Consider the following 8302-nt stretch of genomic DNA (forward strand, 5'->3'; position numbering starts at 1 on the left):
TGCATGAGGCAGCAAGCTACATCACACCTAAATTACATGTCCCTATCATACCTACTTGCCTACCAATGTCGGAGGTACCAAATCAATGAGATTTAGATAGCTTGCTAGCAACTAGCTTGTTACATCTTGCAACCATACTTCCAAATTGCAATGGGAATGTGCTGTCTACCGTGGGCGTGAAGTGAAGAAGGTGCTTGCTTTTAGCTGTTGCTGGATGCCATGACAGTATGTGCGTGGAGTATTTGGCCCACGGCCCGCCCATGACTGGTGCAAATCATACTTTTGATATATCAAATAAATAAAAATATGAAACTAGCAGTCCACACCCCACACCAACTTGCTTGGAACTAAAAAGCTCTAGATTTTGTTGTAAGTATGAAATCAACCTATATATCACTTAGCTCACACATTGATGATATGCATGAGTCTGACAAATTTACAAAAGGACATATATATAACTCTAATTCGTGATATCTGTTTCTATTAATGTCAAAATTATGATGTATGGTGATATATCATATAGGCTATATTTAGAGATGTTTTCCTTCTAGAGGAAATGGCTAATTCACTTTATTCCCTGATATGCAAATCTGGCACGGAAGTTATTTCATAATTTATCTTTTGTATTGGCAGCACGCATGATCGGCAAACATTTAGCCCTGAAATAAGTGGCTGTGGTTCATCCCTTCATCCTACCCGTTGGTTAACCTTATCCTTAATCATCCTCTCTTGGCTTATTCTGTCTTTTGTTGATCCTCTGATAGTAACTGGTTTGCTGTGGTTGCGGGCGTGTGCCCTCCACAACCACCTACTATATTGCAGCCTGGTCACATCCCCATCATCTGACTAAGCTAGTTAATGATTCATTTTAGTTTCAGCGTTATATATTATACTTATTGTATAAATTACAGTTTCTACATGCACTTTAATTTTAATTTTTCTATAGTGTGCAATAGTTTCCTTTTTTATTTTTACATGAAATAATTCCTGTTAATATTGGGCAGGACCTTGATAACTAACCAGATATGACCTAATCTGTCACTACCGCTTACGATTTTCTGACAGCTGAGTGGTCAGCGGTACCTTTTCAAATATCTTGGGCTATCTTTTCCCTGATTACTTGAAAGGGATCAAGAATTTAGAAAAGGAAATATATTTTATGTTAGAACCTGAAGTTCATATTGACATGATTCCCATCAAAGTTATTGTTAATTAGATGGACTATCCATGTACATATAAGTCTAATAGTTGCGTTGTCCCCTTTGAGTGCTGACAACCAATACAGCTATTGTGCAACGACTCCGAAAGAAGCTTAATTTGCTATTTGTAATGATCCTGTGCTTCACCATACAAGCATCACCCACTGGTTGAGGTACCTGTATGTGCACTGCAATTTGTTTTCTTTTTGGATCACCAACCATCCATACATTTGCTGTTACCCCCACACAGAGGGAGGGTCCCTGTAGAGATGGCAGCGCAGTGTCCTTTTGCTTAACGCCATTATCCCTTTGGATTTGCATTGCCTCCTGAAAGTTACGTATTTGTTGGGCCTCGCCTTACCACCTTACAACTTGTGACAGCCAGTGAGTTACTCTCTCTCTCTCTCTCTCTCTCTCTCTCTCTCTCTCTCTCTCTCAAGGAGTGATCCAAAGGCCACATACGTATACAGCCTAACCATCATACAATCTAGCAAGCAGCTGCCTTTTTCTATTAAAAACGTTATCCAGCTAGCTGTAGGAATGATCTGATAAGAACCATGACGGCGCCGCGCCGACTGTTTTGTGCTCTTGCGTGCCTGGACTGTCCTAATATAGCTCGATTATGATTTCACTGATATTTTGTTGATCTTTTTTTTCTTCTTCTTTTACCAAGCACTAGCCTTGCGATTAGGTTCTCTTCTCGTAGATAAAGTCTGCTCATAAATAATTCTCCTTCTGAATTGTGATGATATTTATACTAGATTTCCAGTGCTTTCGAGTGACACTGTATCATTCATGGTACCCTGTAAAGGCCATGTCCATATTCAAAGAACAAGGAAGAAACAAACTCTAGCAAGAAGGAAACAGTTTCTGGTGACTGTATGGCTTGGGTATACCCTGCTGAGGTGCTTGGGCCCTGCACTGTTCGATACATGCTACTACATAGTACATAGTAGCTTCACAGTCTTCTCTCAGTTCAGACACTATCGCCCCCTTGATGCTGAAACATGATTACAATGATCTGGAAACTGGCTGCCGACGGCCGAACCACCGGAGAGCATCTACCCCAGTCCGTGTATGTAATACTCACCGCCTGTCTGATGACAAACCTGCAGATTTCTGCGGCGCGGCGTCTCGACCTGCTTGCCAGGATCCCAGAGCCGGATCGACCGGATCCAGCCCCGATCCCGATGGGCGCGCGGAGGAAGACGGAAACGCCCATCCATCCATCCATCCTTGAAGCAAGCAAGATCTCATACACGTAAGTGGGTCGACACACGATCTTTACTACCAGGTTGCTGCTTTGTTTCATTTCACCCCGTCCCCAATTGGTGCCGACTGCCGTCGCTCGCTCGAGCATCGACGGGTCGCTATGGTCCGAGCAGGACTCGTCCACGGGGGGGGCGGAAAGGACGGGCATGCCTTGCCGAGGCGTGGGCGCGCCCGGATCCGGGGCCAATCGGTGGCTTGTTCGGGCGCGCGCGCTGCCCCCACCGGGGGGCCAGATCACGAGGGAGAGGGCCGAGGAACAAGTCGCCCAGAATCCTTGGCTGGACGCGGTCGGGCGCGTATGGGCTCCGCCGCGCCCCAAGAGCCGTCGCTCTCAGTCTCAGCCCCGGTTTCACCGTGCCCGCCTGCTGCTGGTCGTAACAGCAGAGGATAGATGGATGGATGGGTCAGGAGTGAGGACCAGGGGCAAAGGCAAACCAGAGAGCGCAGGGTGGTGAGGTGAGGTAGCAGCATGGGCGGGGGGTTGCCTTGCCTGATTTGGTAATCCGCGTGGGGGGGGAAAGTCCTGTTTTTTCCTTCCCTGCGCTGCTGCTGCATGCACACGCCATCATGGTCGTTCGGAGGCACACGGGATTCTGGTTTTCAATTTAGGCTGTGTTTAGATCCGTAAAATTGTGGTAAAAAGGGTCACATCGGATACTGTAGTATACTGTAGCATTTTTTGTTTATTCGTGGTAATTGTTGTCCTATCATGACCTAACTAGGCTCAAAAGATTCGTCTCGTCGTGTACATCAAAATTATGCAATTAGTTTTTTTATTTACCTACATTTAATACTCCATGCATGAGACAAAAAGTTTAATGTGATAGGTGAATAGTGAAGTTTGAAGAGAGAAATTTTGGAACTACACACAAGGCTTAGAGATTCCGAGAGGGCGCCCAGTGTAGCCAAAGAATAATTTAATATTTAAGCGGACGCATGGAAGGATTATGCACGCCGAGCGCCTTCAGATTATAAGAATTTAATTTATGTACAATGGGAAAAATTGTCTTCTTAGGAACTTTTGTTTTTCTTTCTTTTTTGAGGGGGATCTTTGAACAAAAAAAAAGGTCGGCACTGATGGCAAATGCTGAGTCGACAAATTGGTGCAGCGACATAACGCGGCGACAGGGATCTGGAGACACGATAAGTCGAAGAGGGAGTTGTCATAGTTTGAGGAAGAAGGTGGCGGGATTGGGGGAGGAGGTCAGCTTACCGTGGAAACTACTACTCTCCCATAAGAAGAAAAATGAGATACACGGGGGAACTATAAAAGATGTTGCTGCCTCTGTATAGCTACATCCCACTTTATAGATTGTCAAATAAACCAGATCGCTTAAATATTCAGAAAACATCAATCGATGAAAGAAAAAAAATATTTTCATATATAATGGACGATTCATTATCGTTACTTTGAGTGCTGGGTGTTTTCCTTTTGAAGTTCATGATTGCATTGTGTTTGGATTCATTTGTCAATCCTAAAAATAGGAACAAATATGGGAAGTTACACGAATCTGTGTTAAGGTCCCGTTTGGGATGGCTCCGGCTCCCTGCCAAAAGGGCAGAGCTGGTTTTTATGGCTCCGCCTGCTCACAGGCAAAGCCAGTTTCGTGGCTCTTACAATCGGACGGAGCCACTCCACCTTCAGAGCATTTGGTAGAGCTCCAGCAGGAACCGCCGAAGGATAGGGATGGCAACGGATCGGATAAGGTGCGGGTAGAGTAAATACCCGCCCTCGACAATACCCGAAATTCTTAGTCATACCCGTACTTGCGAAGTCTAGCGGGTAGAATTTTATACCTATATCCGTACCCACCGGGTACGGGTCGGATTTCGGGTAACCATCGGGTATATTAATGATAGCATAAATAACCTATCATTTGGTCATATAGACTAGCCCATTTTAAAGTTATCGCTCATACAAGCTAATGCAAAGCATTAGTAAAATAAAAATAGTAAACTAGAGGACTAAACGGTTCACCGTGCACTATTTTTTTTAGCTTCAGCATCTATTTTGTTGTATGTAAGTAAATGCGTTCTAGCTATGTATTTCATCTAAAAAAATACAACAATGATGCATACACTTCACAACAAACAATAATCAAAATGTTAATACCATTTTTATATCTATTAGTTCACACAATCTCATTATTAGTCTATATAGTTCGCACAATCATAGGAAAATAAGACATAAAGTTTGAGAATATATGAATTCACTATATCATATATTGTATTTCGGGTACCCGTTGGGTACCCGCGGGTAAGAATTCTTACTCGTACTTTACCGGCGGGTAAAATTTCATATCCGTACCCATACTCGCGAGTAGAATTTCATACCCATACCCTCACCTATCGGGTCGGGTACCCGCGGGTAAAATTGCCATCCCTACCGAAGGAGCCGGAGCCTAAGAGGCCCTAAATTTGGATAGTGTTGGTGTTTTGGCCGCAAATTAAACAACAACTATCAACTCGCCGGACTCGCGGTGTGGAGGGCAACAAGGTCTCTTTGGTGTCGAAGCCATTTAATGCTATTTGTCTTACGCCCAAATAGAAACGGTAGAGTGAATTAGCTAGAGGAAGAGGCGTATACGCTGGCAGCCTGGCACGCTGCCTTTAGGCAAATCTATCAGTGAGCACTGCAGCTCCAGAGCGTCCAAAGAGGCATCTGATCCGATCGATATGAAAGCAGCGTTTTTTTTACCGACCCGTAGAATGAAACCGGAGCCGTCCGGTTCTGGTAAACCGGACCGTAACAGAAAAAACCGATCAAATTCAAATTCCAAATAAAAAATGATAGTTCAACTGGTTTTCACTGGTTAGCCGACAGGTTAGGCCGGTAAACCGGTCTGGTTTGAGTGGGAATCGGGGAGTTGAAAAAAAAACAACAAAAAACCCCACTTTAGTTCAAAATTTGAATGTTTGTATAACATGTTTTTAGCCTAGATGAACCATCCAACTCTCTTTTGTACTACTTTTACATTGTTTTTGTATACTTTTGTATGCCCACTTTTTTTTGTTTAACTTCAAATACCCGCAAAGTATACTAAATGAACGAATATTTGAAAAAAATTTGACACCATTAGATTCGTCGCAACCTGAAGTATTTTTAGAAATTTAAATTTGTATATTAGAAAATTTTTATTTTTTGAATTCAAATTTAAATTTTGAATTTGGACCGGTTTCCAACCGGCCGGTACCGGAACCGGTCCGGACCGGTTACACCGGTAACCGCGGTTTCCGGACCGGTTCCGGTCAGAATAAAAAACCCTGTCTGAAAGAGCTCTAGGTTTTTTCATTGGACCGGCCGGCTAATCAACTGCATCTGCCCTGCTGCCACGTCATTTTCCACTGCAAATAGCATGGTTTATTTCAAGAAGAATTCACCGCTAGCGTATGCGTGGGTCCTCAATACCGATGTGCCCATGCACAACGGATTTGGGGCTTGTAGGTTGCTCGCCCGCCTCCGATCATAGGGTCGCTCCGTTCCCTATGGCATATGGAGCCGTCGATCCCGGTAGACCACTACGTAGGGGCACTGCCATGGTCGGTTGTTCTCCCTGCACCCTAACTTTACATGCGCCGCCGCTCGTCGAGGTGTAGGCTGCCACATTTTTTAGAAGGAAAATGTATTGACTTTAACGCATTACAGCAGTTCTTTCACAAATTGGACAAAAATTTTTTACAAAGAAGTCCAAAGCTCCTGTTCATCTTCCTCGAAGTCTTCAGAGATTCGTTCGTCACCGCTGCCGAAGCCGCTTCCCAATCGTCGTCGGGCACCAGAGCCAATCTCCACAAGGTGGAGGCCGCAGAGGAGGACTTACTTCTAGACTGCCACATTGCCCACACAGAAATTGTGCTAGTGAGAGGAGGGGGGAAAAAGAAAAAATAGCTAGTGATACAGAGGGAGAAAGGGTATCTCTACTGCAGCATTCATCCTCTATTATCCTAAAATTTTGATTGCTCTATAAACATCGTCTATTGATTTTTTTGCATGGATCTTAGGTCAATTTCAGTGGGAGTGTCATAAGAGTGTTATGAATATTAAATTTGTTAACATGCACCAATAGTATGCATGACACTCCAGTGGCACGTTTCTAAGATTCCAATCTAGATAACTGTGTCGATGACACTCCCACTGAGATTGATCTTACTAGTGATATAAACTAATAGGTATTTGCTGAACTTGAAAGTGTAAATTAACCAATATTATTAGCAGGAGTTGCATAATCTTCGCATCAGCATGATACGATAACTGATCATGACTCTCAGTGATCTAAGAGCATCTCCAGCAGTCCCCAATCCTCGATAAACTTTTAGCATTGGAAAAATAATGTGCTCCCCCAATAACTATTGGGTTGCCCAATATTTCACCCCAACTCTCCTCAAATAAGGGAGGAATCATGCTCTTCCAATATATTTATTGGGACAAGATTATTGAAGACTGCAAAAGCAACTCATTCAATCATCCTAAAACTACTATTAGGACATTTTTATTGAGAAACTGCTGGAGATGCTCCAACTCAACATAAAAACTAGTCCGACGGGTGATAGCTGTACTAACTCTATGCTCTCTCAATGTTAATTTTCATGGGAAACAAAAACAACGTACAGAAACTACAGCTAGTCTCTTGTTTTGCCCTAAGCCGAGGGCACGGCACAGTTGCAGCTAGGCGATGATTGGCACTGCGATCGCCGCAAACAAACGTACGGGCGATGCGAGCGACTGTTGGAATTCCGCCCGAACTCCGATCGCTGCCGCTCTGCTCGAACAGAGCTCCGCAGCGGGGGTCGACGGTGAAGTCACCCCTCCAGCCACCGTTGGCTCTGGTTCTTGCGCGTAGCGGACACGCCTCACGACCCTCAAGCTCACCGCACAGCTCACTCCACGAAACAGCGCACGGACGCGACGGAATTTGAGCGGCGGGAGGTTGAAGATGAACAGTAACAAGAGGAGAGTTTGCGCCCAAACGCACGGTGACGCACACCGCTCTTCAATTCACCTCGCAGGAGTACAATTGGAGTTACAGCGGAGCTTTATAGCCCGTTAGTCGCACCCACGACGCACCCACTGCCCTGGAACTCCACCATGCACCCGCCAGCTTCACCGTGCCGCGTACGACGCGCTCCGACGCGCAGCTTCCACGGATCGAAGATGCCGCGCCCAATGCGGCTTGTTCAACAGCTTCAACGGCCACCATCCTCCGCTTGATCAACTCCACTTCCTCCCTCCTGATCGCCCGCACGACCAGGTCTTCAACGATCGCTCGACGATCATTTCTGCGTGCACGGACACGCTCGGCTCGACCACACCATGTCCTCGCGCGCACACACACGCTTGGCTCTTGCTGGCGCACCCAGTTCACGCGCGCATCACGGTCTGGCTCGTGCACAGCCCTCCGTGCTCGACGCACGCACACGCAGCGCACACACGCTGAACACGACACGATGCCTGCGCGCACAATCCACGCGCTCGGCGCACACACACCACGCCCTGGCGCGCACACACACCACGCCCTGGCGCGCGCACACGCTGCCAGGCACGAACACATGCACACCCCCGTCGCCATGATCAAGTCACGGCGATGGGTTTATTCCCAACATTCACCCCCTAAACCCAGCGCCGTCTACGCCAGGCACTTCAGAGCAGAGTCGGCTCGTCGTCGACGTCCGCCGTGGCCGCCATGACTTGCTCCTTCTTCGGCTTGCGGCAGTCGCGCGCGAAGTGGCGACGGACGCCGTAATTGAAGCATTTTCCAATGCCGGACATCGCCTTGCGCCGCGCACGCCATTCCTCCTCCGTGAGCAGGAGCCGCCCGCCGTCGACTTGGCCGCCC

This window comes from Panicum virgatum, chromosome 4K, assembly GCF_016808335.1.
Source record: "Panicum virgatum strain AP13 chromosome 4K, P.virgatum_v5, whole genome shotgun sequence".
NCBI classification, from domain to species: domain Eukaryota; kingdom Viridiplantae; phylum Streptophyta; class Magnoliopsida; order Poales; family Poaceae; genus Panicum; species Panicum virgatum.